The sequence below is a fragment of the Pectinophora gossypiella genome, chromosome 12, assembly GCF_024362695.1.
Source record: "Pectinophora gossypiella chromosome 12, ilPecGoss1.1, whole genome shotgun sequence".
NCBI classification, from domain to species: domain Eukaryota; kingdom Metazoa; phylum Arthropoda; class Insecta; order Lepidoptera; family Gelechiidae; genus Pectinophora; species Pectinophora gossypiella.
In genome coordinates, this window is record NC_065415.1 from 15,803,495 (window position 1) to 15,817,430 (window position 13,936).

The window sequence follows — 13,936 nt, forward strand, 5'->3', positions numbered from 1 at the left end:
CGGATTTAATCTTGCTCGCCCGTAAGCGTCTGTAATTCAATCAATCTATCATTTAGTTGCATAAGATTCATGGTTTTGTCCAATAGTTTTATCTTCTAAGAATTAAAATGATATTACCGATAATGTACGTAGTGGAGGCATTGTATGTAACTATCGTGTCGTGGGATCTAAACCACTAAATTCGATTTAATGAGTTTAAATTAATGTTTGGACCATAGATAATTTGATTTCAGGATTTGTGCCCGGTTAATGGCAATAGGGTCGCCCCCTGTAGTGGTGGGTATTTGTAAAAGACTTGTCTTATAAAATAAATCAGTTGTTGTCCGAACGTCGCGTGTTTCATTGCAATCACAACATGGTGGCAGCGGTAAATTGAAATAACAGTGTTATTTGTGCAGTATTTGTGTATTTCAAGCAAGTATATCGTTGATAGTTGGAGTGCGGGTTTAGTGTAGTGTGGGACATTCGTGTATTATTAAGAAAAAGTCGTTTCAACAATTAACAATGGAGCACGCGCGGCCACCGTCTGAATTAAACATGGAGGGAGATCCTGTCAGCAGAGCTGATGCGTGGAAACGGTGGAAACAACAATTCATGATATTTATGAAGGCGTCGGGGGTGAAGAAAGAGTCTGCTAGCGTGCAGGCTAGTTTACTTGTGAACCTGATCGGATCCGAAGGTTACGACGTGTATCAAACTTTCCAATTTAAAAACGACGATGAGCGCGATGACGTGGACGAAATAATAAGAAAGTTCGACATTTATTTCGGAACAAAAGTGAACATAACGTTGCTGCGATATAATTTTTTTATGCGTAACCAAGGAGAAGGGGAATCAATTCAACAATATGTGACGTCATTACGTCTTCTCAGTAAAAGGTGCGAGTTCGGGTCGCTCGAGGAGGAGCTGATTAAGGACCGCATCGTGTGTGGGGTGCGCAGCGGAACGGTCCGGGACCGCCTGCTGCGGTGTGATGACCTTAATCTCGATAAGGCCGTCAAAATGTGTCAAGCCGAAGAAGTGTCACAGGAGACTAGTCGCCATATGACCGCAAGGGGCGCGGGAGGCGGAGATAGTGTAGTGCACGTAGACAGGGTGCAGCAGCGCGGGGCGCGGACGACGCAACGAGGGCGCCAGCTGGCCGGCGGCGGCGGCAGCGCGGGCGCAGGGCCGGCGCGCGGGCCGCGCGGGGCGGCGGCTAGCGCCTGCCGCGGCTGCGGCGGCGTGCGCTGTGTCACGGGCCGATGCCCGGCGCAGCATGTCACCTGTTACGTATGCGGTAATCGTGGACACTTCGCACGGGTATGTAAGTCGAATGCTTTTCATAATAATCACGTGAGAAGGGTGTACGAAATTGAGCGTGACGACAGTGATAGTGGGGAATTTGTCGGGTTGGATGAGTGCGAATCGTTTTATATTTCAGTGATTAAAAGTGAAAAAGTCTGTTCGGAAGAATGGTATGAAACTCTTTCGTGTGAAAATGGATCAGAAAAATTTAAGTTGGACACTGGTGCAGATATAAATGTAATATCATTCAAACAATTTTGTTACTTCGGATTTGATAGCAGTATGATAAGGAAAAATAAAATTAAGTTAGAATCATACAGTGGGAATCAAATACCGATAAAAGGAATCTGTGATTTGTTATGGTCACATAAGAATGTTACTTATAAATTACAATTTGCAATAGCGGATATGGAATGTCAAAGTGTGCTGGGACGGAAAACTTGTGAAGAACTAAATTTAGTAAAACGAGTTCATTCTATTATTTGTAACAAAAACAGCGATTTATTTACGGGGATAGGATGTTTACCGGGTAAATACCATATAGTAGTCGATGAGTCAATACAACCAGTAGTTTGTGCTTCACGAAAGATACCATTAGGTTTACGTGACCGCTTAGTTGAAGAGCTCAAGAGAATGGAAGACTTAGGCGTCATCAGAAAAGTAAGCCATCCTACCCGATGGGTGCATCCACTAGTGCTAGTAGCTAAAAAGAATAACGGCATCCGCGTGTGCTTAGACCCGCGCGAGCTGAACCGTGCAGTGCGGCGCGCGCACTTCCAGCTGCCCACGGTGGCGGAGCTGGCGGCGCGGCTGGCGGGCGCGCGCTACTTCAGCGTGCTCGACGCCAACTCGGGCTTCTGGGCGGTGCAGCTGGACGAGGACAGCGCCGACCTCTGTACTTTTGCGACACCCTTCGGTCGTTATCAGTTTTTACGCTTACCGTTTGGGATTAGTTGTGCTTCCGAAGTATTTCACGGGAAAATGAGGCAACTTCTGGAAGACCTGGACGGTACGGATAGCTTCGTAGATGATATTATTGTGTGGGGCCAAACGAGACAAGAACACGATAGGAGATTGAATGCTTTATTAAAACGAGCGAGAGAGATAAATCTAAAGTTTAACAAAAATAAGTGTAAAATAGGGGTGCAGGAAGTCACTTATTTAGGCCACATCTTTGATGCCAATGGAATGAGACCGGATAGTAACAAAGTGACAGCTATATTGGACATGCCACCGCCAACGGATAGGAAAAGTTTAGAGCGTTTTTTAGGGGCTGTGAACTACTTGGCTAAGTTTATTCCGAACTATTCCCAGCATGCTATTCCACTCACAAATTTATTAAAAAAGGAGAATAGCTGGCGGTGGGAGTATAGTGAACAGGCAGCATTCGACAAATTAAAGGTATGTGTAAGCTCTGCCCCGGTGCTGGCGCTGTACGACGTGTCGCGGCCGACCGTGCTGTCGGTGGACGCGAGCAGCGATGCGCTGGGCGCCGTGCTCATGCAGGACGGCCGACCCGTTGAGTACGCGTCGCGCACGCTCACGCCCGCGCAACGCCGCTACGCACAGATTGAAAAGGAGCTTCTCGCCATAGTATTCGCGTGTGAAAGGTTCCATCAATACGTGTATGGGAAACAAAGAATAGTCGTGGAGTCGGATCATAAACCTCTGGAAAGTATATTTAGGAAACCTTTGATGTCCGTTCCAGCACGCTTACAACGCATGATGTTAAGAATACAGGGGTACGATTTAGTGGTATGTTACAAGTTCATGTATATTGCTGACACATTGTCACGCGCACCGCTACCTGATTTATATAGTGAAGAAATTCACAACAATGTTGTAGATCAAATCAAATTGGTAGTTAACAATTTGCCTATATCAAACAAAAAGTTAACTTTGATAAAAAAGGAAACCAAATCAGATGAACAATTTCAAAAGTTAATACAATATATTAAAGAAGGTTGGCCGAATCATAAATATAATGTTAATGAGAACATAAGGGAGTATTGGGCTATGAAAGATGATTTATATGTTATTGATGACGTAATATTTAAAGAAAATACGGTGTTGATACCAGCCGCGTTGAGGGAACAAATGTTATATATAGTGCACGAGGGACATCAGGGCATAGATCGGTGTAAGCGGCGCGCGAGGCAGGTGATATTTTGGCCGAATATATCAAGAGATATTGAACAGTATGTCAAACGGTGTAGCATTTGTCGGGAGTGCTCAAACATGCCCGCGAAAGAACCATTGATGAACATAGATGTACCAAATTTACCATGGGCGAAGTTGGGTTCAGATCTGTTCGAATACAGGAAAAAATACTTTTTACTCATCGTGGATTATTTTTCGAATTTTGTGGAAGTTTTTGAACTAAATAATATATCATCAATCAGTGTAATAAAGTGTATGAAAGAAACATTTGCACGCCACGGGATACCGGAGACGCTAATCAGCGACAATGGTACACAGTACTCCAGCCGAGAGTTTAAACAATTTGCTAATGAGTGGGGATTTGACCATGTGACGTCATCTCCTAATTACGCACAAGCTAACGGAAAAAGCGAGCGGGCGGTGCAAACTGTAAAGTCTTTATTGACCAAAGCGGTTAAAAGTGGTACTGATTTTCAGTTATCATTGCTGAACTACAGAAACACGCCCCGCGATGGTTTGAGCTCACCCGCACAAATGTTAATGAGTCGGAGATTACGATGTAAACTCCCAGTCAGCTCAGACTGCTTACAACCAAAACTAATAGATCAGTCAGAGTACAATACAATAAAAAAGAACCAATTAAAATCAAAATTAAATTACGACAAGCGAGTAAGACCCTTGTCTGAGCTGAAGGAGGGTGACCGTGTTATATGTATAAATGGAAAAACAAGAATTCCCAGCACTGTACTTCACCGAGCTGCAACTCCGCGTGCTTACCTTGTTCAAAACAAATTGGGAGCAAGATACAGACGCAATCGGCGTCACTTAATCAAATGTGAGAATGCGGAATGTAGCAACATAAAAAATGAAGCGCAGAGTGTAGGCGACAGTGTGAATCCCAACAAAGATGAATGCGTACCGGAGGCTCCTCCATTAAATAACCAGTTATACTTGAAAACCAGACTCAATTAAAGAAGAAAATTCAAATCAATTGGGATCCACAATGCCACCCCCGCGATACAGAAGACCTATTACCCGTAGTTTCGCAAAGAAGCTCAATTTGGAAATAGATTAAAAATTAATTATATATAGTAACTAATTTTAAGGGGTGGTGGATTAGGATTATAACAAGTTATTATGTAAGTTTTAAAAGGGGGAAATGTAGTGGTGGGTATTTGTAAAAGACTTGTCTTATAAAATAAATCAGTTGTTGTCCGAACGTCGCGTGTTTCATTGCAATCACAATTACTTACTTGTGGTACTTTATATATTACTTTTTATTACTTTTCTTTCAGTTACGGATATCTTGTACGCTGACGACGTTGCTCTTATGGCTGATTCTATTGAGTCTCTCCAAAGTATCGTAACATCCTTAAGCACTTCATGCCGCAGGTTTGGGTTGGTTATAAGCATCAGCAAAACCCAAGTATTGAAACAACCACCACGAGGATGCCACGGGGATCCTTCTAGTGTTGCTTTAGATCGCGCAGTGCTGGAGGAAGTTCCAAACTTCAAATACTTGGGCACTAGAATACGTAGTGATAACACCTTGGCATCGGAGATACCGGCCCGAATAGCAAGTGCGGCAGCGGCCTTTGGAAAACTTAGGGCACGTGTTTGGAACTCACACGATATTAAGCTGCAAACTAAAATATTGGTTTACAAGGCAATCATCTTGCCCACATTACTATATGCCGCAGAGACTTGGTGCTGCTATAAGGCAGACATCAGGCGATTAGACACCTTCCATCTCAGATGTCTAAGGTCTATTCTGCGCATCAAGTGGCAAGATCGAGTTCCAAATACAGAAGTGCTGCGTCGTGCTGGCCTGTCCGGGATAGAAGCGCTCATTATGAAGCACCAGCTGAGATGGTGTGGGCACGTCTTGCGAATGGATGACAGCAGATTGCCGAAAGCAGTTTTCTATTCCGAGCTTTCTAGCGGGAAACGAAAGCAGGGCGGGCAATACCTGCGTTACAAAGACGTGCTCAAGCGCAACCTTGTGGCTTGTGATATTCCACCTGATAGTTGGGAGGAGCGAGCTCGTCTTAGACCGGAATGGCGTTACACTGTCCACAAAAACGTGGAACTGTACGAAAAGAAGCGTTTAGAAGATCTTGACGTAAAACGTCAAATACGGAAGACTCGACACAAGCCCTCCTACAACTATACATTTAATTCTGCTGGCCAGTTATTCTGTGCGCCATGTGGCCGAATCTTCAAATCGAAGTTCGGTTTTGCTAGTCATATTAGAGCCTATCATAACATCGACCTGGGATAGACATTTAGGAGTCGCCGTCGCCGGACACGGCTTGGATGAGGATGATGATGATATTACTTTTCTCTTCTTGCCTTTAACGTAAGTATGTAGGTATTAATAAAATAGAACAGCACATATTCCACAAGATTTGTGCCTGTCAAGTTCCAAACAAGTACCTACGTATGTTTCAAGTAATATCAATGATATCCATTGTCACAAAGCTCCAATATCTTCCATAATTCCTTGCTGAGTGAGCCTATTTCCCAACGGATAGACCTATCTTGAAAATTCTTTACTGTTACTTTTGATATTAGTTACCAAGTGTTTTTTTTTTGTAGAATCAACAGTCTGGCTGAATAAGACATAATGTACAATAATAAAATGATTGGCTGCTAAAAAGTCACCAAGTTACTTCTTCTATCGTGTGGATTGTGAGGTGAATTACCAACCCCATCAACCAACCTACTAACGCTTTATAATAATTCGCTATAATTATTATATAATATTAAATATCTCCGATACTCAAGAGTTGCCTGGAAGAGATTGTTACATAGCAATAAGGCCGCATATTGTACTCTTTCTGTTTCTCTTTTGTTTTATATTTCATGTGTGTGCAATAAAGTACTTATTATGATAGGTTATGTTAATAATGACTCACCTTAAGCTGAAAATATACAAACATCCTTTCGCCGCAATTAGCCTTTGTTTAATTTAATTGAAAATTATTTGCATATTTTGATGAAGAATCGCCATGAAAAATAAATATTTATAGGCGCTACCCAGGCGCGCCGATGCGGGTATACTGAGAGATCAAATATTCGAATCAAATGAAAAAAGTTGGAGTCCAATTTCAAAATACGAACATAATATATAAACTAAACTGATAAAAAATAAAAACAAGCTCGCGCGCTGCCTCTACGATTCAAAACTAAACAGTGTTCGAGGGGGTGTGAGGTAAACCTAGCTGAGACGCTGGTGGGGAGCGGAGAATTGCCGATCTATACGTAGTATTATTCCTTATTATAATATTATGCTGCAGGTATGATTATTCCGACCAACATATTTTGTTTCTGTCATTGTGTAGGTAATTTTCATATTACGTTAATAGTATCATATTTTTAATGTCATTTGTTGTAATAAATCACACAACTGTAACTACTGTATTGTAACTTGTTTTGTACATAATGTTGTGTGCAATAAAGTATATTCGTAACTGTAATAAATATTTTCCTTCTTTCTTTCATAATTATATATAATTAGACTGCGAGTTGTCTTTTGATTACTTGTGGTTCTGCTCAGTTCGTTAGGGATTACGTGAGTATATGTGTGTTCTATAAAAAGAGTTAGATTATCGTTCATCCCTTTAGCAATTAAAATGTCAGCCATTTTGATTCGGGGCGGCCACAGGGGACGCAGCGGAGAGCAAAGTGCCGCTAGTGCCCGCAGTATTTCAGTGCGGCACTAATTTAGTGCCGTGCGGTTTGTGCGGTGTAGTGCCATTCTGCTAAATGCACTCCCAGCGGTTAGGTTGAGATGAGAATTGGACTTGTTACAATAAATGTACTGTTTTATTTTTGGATTGAGTACAATTCGTTTCTTGTTCGTTACACTTTTAGATACTGCTGCTTTAGGTACTGCTTTTTTTTGACCTGACTTATTGTACGTTTGCCGCAGATGGCATTAACTACTTGGCCGGACAAATGGGGAGCGCCAAAGGCTCTCATCCGGTACAAAATTTAAGACAACAGACCTGAGCGTGCCCAGTTGGGCACGAATCTCGGCTCAGGGCGTCGTCTGAGAGGAAAAATATTTGAAATAATTAATCGACCCTAGTGGGTCGATAGCGATAAGCGCTGATTGAGGGAAATCGTCGACCACGCTGGCGGGGTCGGTATCGGGGTCCTGAAGTGTTTGGTGTCGCGAGCTGATTAGCTGCCTCTATGGCTAATTAAGCACTGCAAGACCATGTATACACTAAAATAAACAAACTTATAAGTACACAGCCCTAAGCTGCTTATTATAACCATGTCGCAAAAACAGACTACAAATTACGACAGACTATCTGCTATTTTTTTTACGTATTACATATTTGACGCATATGATATTAACTACTTGGCCGGACACATGAGCGCTGATGGCTGTCACTCGATACTAAAATCTAGTTCAGTACTATTTGTGATTGCATTTCAATATAGATAACGTTTTACAACATGCGCGGTGTGAGTTTAAAAAAAAATAAAGTAAAATGTTTATTTTTCATAAAAAAGTACATAAAATATAGGTACAATAAAAACCCCACAAAACCAATTCCTCGGTTTGTCTGTGTGAGTGGAGTTCGCTTAATGTTATTATGTTTTAAAATACCTATTGACAGTTAACTTGTAGCTAAGAGATCTTTTGCATAAGATGTTTAAATAAAGATTTACTAAAATTTATATTGCACTCCTGACGTATGTCGACCGTAGAGATGTTATTCGTAGCGCAAAAGCCAGTGTTGTGACATTAGCATAGATATGTACCTATGAATCGAGATTCGGCTAATCGATTCTGTTCCAACACTACCTTCTATGAGCATTATCAATGACACATCGATAAGGTACTAAAATGATATTGGTGCTAATTCCTGTAAATACCATCTAATTTTATTTTAGGTTATATCTGTCATTTTCTTATCCGCCGAAAAGGAAAGGGACGGGTAATCGACAAGCATAAAATTTATGGAACACACGTCAATTTTAAGCACAAATCTAAAACAACCGTCTAAAAATTCGCCCGGGTTATTCATTTATTTACTCATTCTTCCTAAAATTAAGAGCTGTCAATCATCCGTCCCTTTCCTTTTCGGCGGATAAGAAAATGACAGGTATAACTTAAAGTAAAATTAAGAGATGTCTGCAGGAATCGGGGCCATTATCAACTTAAAAGGCGAAATATCACTTTGTAGAGGGCCACGTTTAGTCAACTCATGCGCATCTGCCTACCCCTTCCACTATGGGCGGGGCGTTGCCATGGTGACAACCACGCCCCGTTTTAACCCTATAGTTTATTGACTTGTTAATAGTTATTTTGTGACATTATCATGAGTAGTTCTAAGGTAATAATGTAGGGATGGTATAGCTATATCATCCCAACTCATTGATGCAAGTCCTGTACCGGGATTCGAACCGCCAATGAGGTATTAATTAACAAAGTGGCTCGACCATTATAGACGGCTCACCACCTATCACGTTGGTCTAACAGAAAGCTCGGTGAGGTGGGTACTTAGTTCATCTTGTGATGGATGTACCTATGCCTACCCCAATTGGGATATAGTCATTAGCTTATGTTTTGTTATGTGCCTAATAAATAACATCATCATCTCCATAGCATTAACCCGTTTTTTACCGCTTACCTAACCTAAAAATTTGCCAGGTCCGGTTTTTTTTCAGAAGCGACTGCCTGTCAGACTTTCCAACCCGCGAAGGGAAAACCAGCCCAATACAGGTTAGGTCACTCCGAAAGTTCATTTCTCGAAAATGTGGGTTTCCTCACGATGTTTTCTTTCACCGCTGAGCACGTGATTATCATTTATGATCCGATGAATTCGATAACAAATTCGACAATCATTAGTTTAGGCCTGTGCTGGATTCGAACCGGTGGCCTCAAAGTGAGAGGCAAGCGTTCTACCAACTAGGCTACCACGGCTCCAAATAAAAACACGTTTGCGAATCGTATCCAAATAAAAAACACGATTCCAAATACAGATGATACAACAGTGCTGAATTTCCATTCCATTCGTCATGACAGGTAAAAAAAACACACGTAAATGAAATAACAATGACATTCAATCAACAATCTCTCGTTATACCTACCCCGATGGATTCCGCATGTCCGGAGGGTGGGCTGGTGCAAACGACAGGCGACAAGCCTTCCAAATTCACAATCTCAAATCCCCTCGTTTCGTTTTCTTGAGCTGCTAGAGGCCCCTAACAAAGCCACATAGCTTGTTAAGGTCAGGAGAATGAGGATTTAACAGATCGGCGAACTATTCGCAGTTCCTAATAAAGTTTTGTCATAATCGGTATTCGATATTGGAACAGGCCTGCTTCTGTCAGGGAGCTCATAAAACACTTTTTTTTTGACGTGACTTATTGTAGATTTGCCGCAGATGAGAATTAAACTCGTTACAATAAATGTACTGTTTTATTTTTGGCTTGAGTACAATTCGTTTCTTGTTGGTTACACTTTTAGATACTGCTGCTTTAGGCACTGCTTTTTTACCTGACTTATTGTAGGTTTGCCGCAGATCGCATTAACTACTTGGCCGGACAAATGGGGAGCGCAGAAGGCTCTCACCCATATATCATATATCATAAAACACTGTTTCTGTGAATAAGTTACATAAACTCTCTTTATTTTTCACTTTCCTTCCACCGCCTCCAATTGGAATACCAATGTATTTAAGTTTATATGTAATACAAACTGAACTTAAAAAAAGAAAGGAAAACATGAAACAGTAGGAGTAGAGTCCTGTGCTGGGAGGTTTTCTGGCTACGTGTTTCCCTCAGCGATACAGCTTCCTATGTGGTAGTAGTTTTACACCCAGTTACATTATATGTAATTTAATTTTTGACGTTTAAAAAGCGCTAACTATGTAAGCCAATTTTTAAGAATAATTGTTTCTTTTTTATGTCGATTGGTAAACTTAGTGATTATAATCTACAGAAGACACTTGACCCAAATACCGCAAATATATAGAAATTTCTGTTAGAAATAAATTGTGCCTTTTGTCTTTTCTCATGTTGTCATATTGTGTACAATAAATTATTAAAGAAATAAATAAATATACCGCCATTCATTAGTTCGACTTATGGCGTTGACAGCGAGTCCCCTACGGCGAGCGGCTCAACGTCGCGTCTTTAGTTTGTACAGTGAGATTAAAAAAGTCCATATCGAAGTAATTAATATAAAAAAGCAATATCGCTATTTTGATATTTGTTAACACTGCTCACTTCCCTTTATATGCGCAATTGTCAAATTGAAATTAAATGTAATTGCATAGTTTCGGCCGGGGTAAGCAGAAACCATTTGCTTTGATCCTGATTACCCTTGCTTCCTCCACATTCATCAATCAAAATTGAAATTCACTAATAATTAATCTAATAATTAATTTGGAGCAACGTGGCTAATATTCTAGGGGCTTCGCGCTCGATGTGGTGAGCTGGAAGACATATTTTACTTTTAAATTATTACTATTTTGTGTTGTTATTTATAATCAGTGTGTTATTGCAATTATAATTGAACTAGCGACCCGCCCCGACTTCGCTCCGGTGCAATGTTGAGGAAAAAATGAAATTATTTACGACATCACATTAAAAAGCTCATAAATAACAATACTTCTCCACTATTTATTGGATGTTATTAGGAGGAGCTCGGTGGCGCAGCGGTAAACGCGCTCGGTCTGCGATTGTTGAAGTTAAGCAACTTTCGCAAAGGCTGGTCATAGGATGGGTGACCCCAAAAAAAAAATGTTTTCATCTCGAGCTCCTCCGTGCTTCGGAAGGCACGTTAAGCCGTTGGTCCCGGCTGCATTAGCAGTCGTTAATAACCACCAATCCGCATTGGGCCCGCATGGTGGTTTAAGGCCCGATCTCCCTATCCATCCATAGGGAAGGCCCGTGCCCCAGCAGTGGGGACGTTAATGGGCTGGTGATGATGATGATGATTATATAGGTATATAAATTTTCCTCTTGAATAACTCTATCTATTAAAAAAGCACATCAAAATCCGTTGCGTATTATTAAAGATTTAAGCGTACATAGGGATATAGGGACAGAAAAAGCGACTTTGTTTTATACTATGTAGTGATGGAATGTATTCTTTATGAATGTCTGTATGTGCAGCAGTTGCTTCGATGTAGCGCGTTTAACCCCCCAGTTCATAACGTAACCATCTTTCGTCCCTTGCACCACAACAGAGGCACATTTGAATAATTCCTTGTCACGCGTCGTGGTAATTGTCTCTCTGTACAGTATTAATTGTGATTTATTGCATCTACCGTCTGTTAACGAACTCACTACCAAACCCTTTTTTCAATGAGGGATATTCCAGGCGACGTTCCGTAATCCATACACTCCCGACATAGACGGTCCTGCCGTTCACGAAATATCCATTTCAAAAAAGCTAGATCATAGTATGTGTAGAAAGTAATAAAGTTTATAAAGTTTAAGTATGTGGTGGTGTGTAAGGATTATAGTAGATATTTAACACACACACACACACACACACACACACACACACACACACACACACACACACACACACACACACACACACACACACACACACACACACACACACACACACACACACACACACACGCACACACGCACGCACGCACGCTCGCACGCACGCACGCACCCACACACACACACACTTTTACATCACAAGTTGCAATTAGTCTTAAACAAGCCTACTAACTTACCAAATTTAATTTGTCTAAATCTACTCTTATTGTGACTATCTTGTCAAATAACTTGTTTACTCCTAAATATTAGTGTAGGTAGTAACTTAAGTAGGTAACTACTAATTTACTCCATTTTTATTTTGTTTTTCTTACATTAAATTACGTCTAATTAATTAAAATTATATACAATAAAATTTTTAGTACTTAATACGAAGACTTATTCACATATTGTTATGTTGATTTGGACAATAAACAATTTTTATTTATTTTATTATTAGGTAAATACTTTATCCGTTACGAAACGATGAAAATAAGTTACTTACCGAAATATTTTCATAGAATTACTTTTCTTTAACATTTTTTTTCTGACACACGTCTGATGCAAAAAGTTTACCCTTTGATCATTGCAATGCAAAGGCTAGGCGCTCGCCGACTTTGATTTTTTGTACATCATTTTGTAGAAAAGATGTTAAGTAATCTCTCAATCGATCAAGGCTGAATGATCGATCAGCCAAACTTGACAAAGTGCTTGAAAATCAAACGACGGCAGTAAGTACTATGCGGATTGCTTTTAAAATTCTCCTTTTTAGTGCCGACACGATTTGTGACAAAATATTGGTGTAACTGAAAGAAATAAAATTATTCATTCAGCAAAAAATACATAATTACCAATACAAATTGTTTAGTGGTAGTAATTAACAATCGTTTTGTGGGTCGTATATTTTTTGCATTGGCAGTTCAAATTCAAAAATATCTTTATTCAGTAGGTAACATAGTTACACTTTGAATCGTCAATTTTTACATAGCCAACGTCTCAAGCTACAGCTAGGCTGTGGCATTCGCTGTGCTGTAGCCGTTTCGGCATAATTTATGATTCTATTGTTAATAAAGTATTCGGATATAAATACGTAAAAAATAACAATAAAACCAACACCAGCTTATTATAAATATAATACTTCTTCCAGCGCGCACAAGGGGGCTGAGCGTCCAAAACGCTGGCAGCATTGCCCCTCTGAACTACCAGGCCTATTCTCTGCGCAAAAAGCTGCCAGCTCTTGGATCGCCAGTTGCCTCAATGAGACGCGCCGAAATGTAACTCATAAATAACTTCGCCTCAGAGCCCCACAGGGCCCGATGGCCCCGTTAGTCCAGTTAGTGACTATTTAGAAGATATGAATGCATGGGATTCTTCTTCTATCGTGTGGATTGTGAGGTGAATTACCAACCCCATCAACCCTGGTATCAGGGTTATTACTGAGCCGCCATAGGCCCCTGACATGACTCATGTAACGACTATGTACTTACATCAGTAAGTAATAACCTGTAATAACACAGATATGTATATAACATAGGTGTGGAGGTACACACTACACCGGGATTTATTAACGTGCTTTCCGAAGCACGGATCTTTTTACTTGTTGGACAATCAGGTGATCAGCCTATAATGTCCTAACCAAACTAGGGAACACAAAGTGATTTTTGTGATTTGTCCCCACCGGGATTCGAACCCGGGACCTTCGGATCGCGAGCTCAACGCTCAACCACTGGACCACGGAGGCTGTTAATGCATGGGATTAACTGTCTAAGAACTGATATTAGGCAGCTAAATTACTCAATTGTATAACAATATTTTATGTTTATTTTATTTTTAAAAGAACGTCTAGGGCCCTGTGCCGAGGCTTTTCTTGCAGCTTCTTTTCCCCGTTCATACAGGTTGTGAGAAGCTGCAGTAGTTTTAGGCGGATGAGACGTTTGTTATGTAAAAATGACGATTCAAAGTGTAA

At 40.7% G+C, this 13,936-nt stretch overlaps 1 non-coding gene across 1 annotated transcript; it reads right to left on the reverse strand.

Annotated features, from left to right (window-relative positions):
- Positions 1-13,639: 13,639 nt before the first annotated feature.
- Positions 13,640-13,711, reverse strand: Trnaa-cgc (transfer RNA alanine (anticodon CGC)). The gene has a single exon. It is a non-coding gene; the product is annotated as a tRNA-Ala (tRNA).
- Between the last annotated feature and the right edge of the window lie 225 nt (positions 13,712-13,936).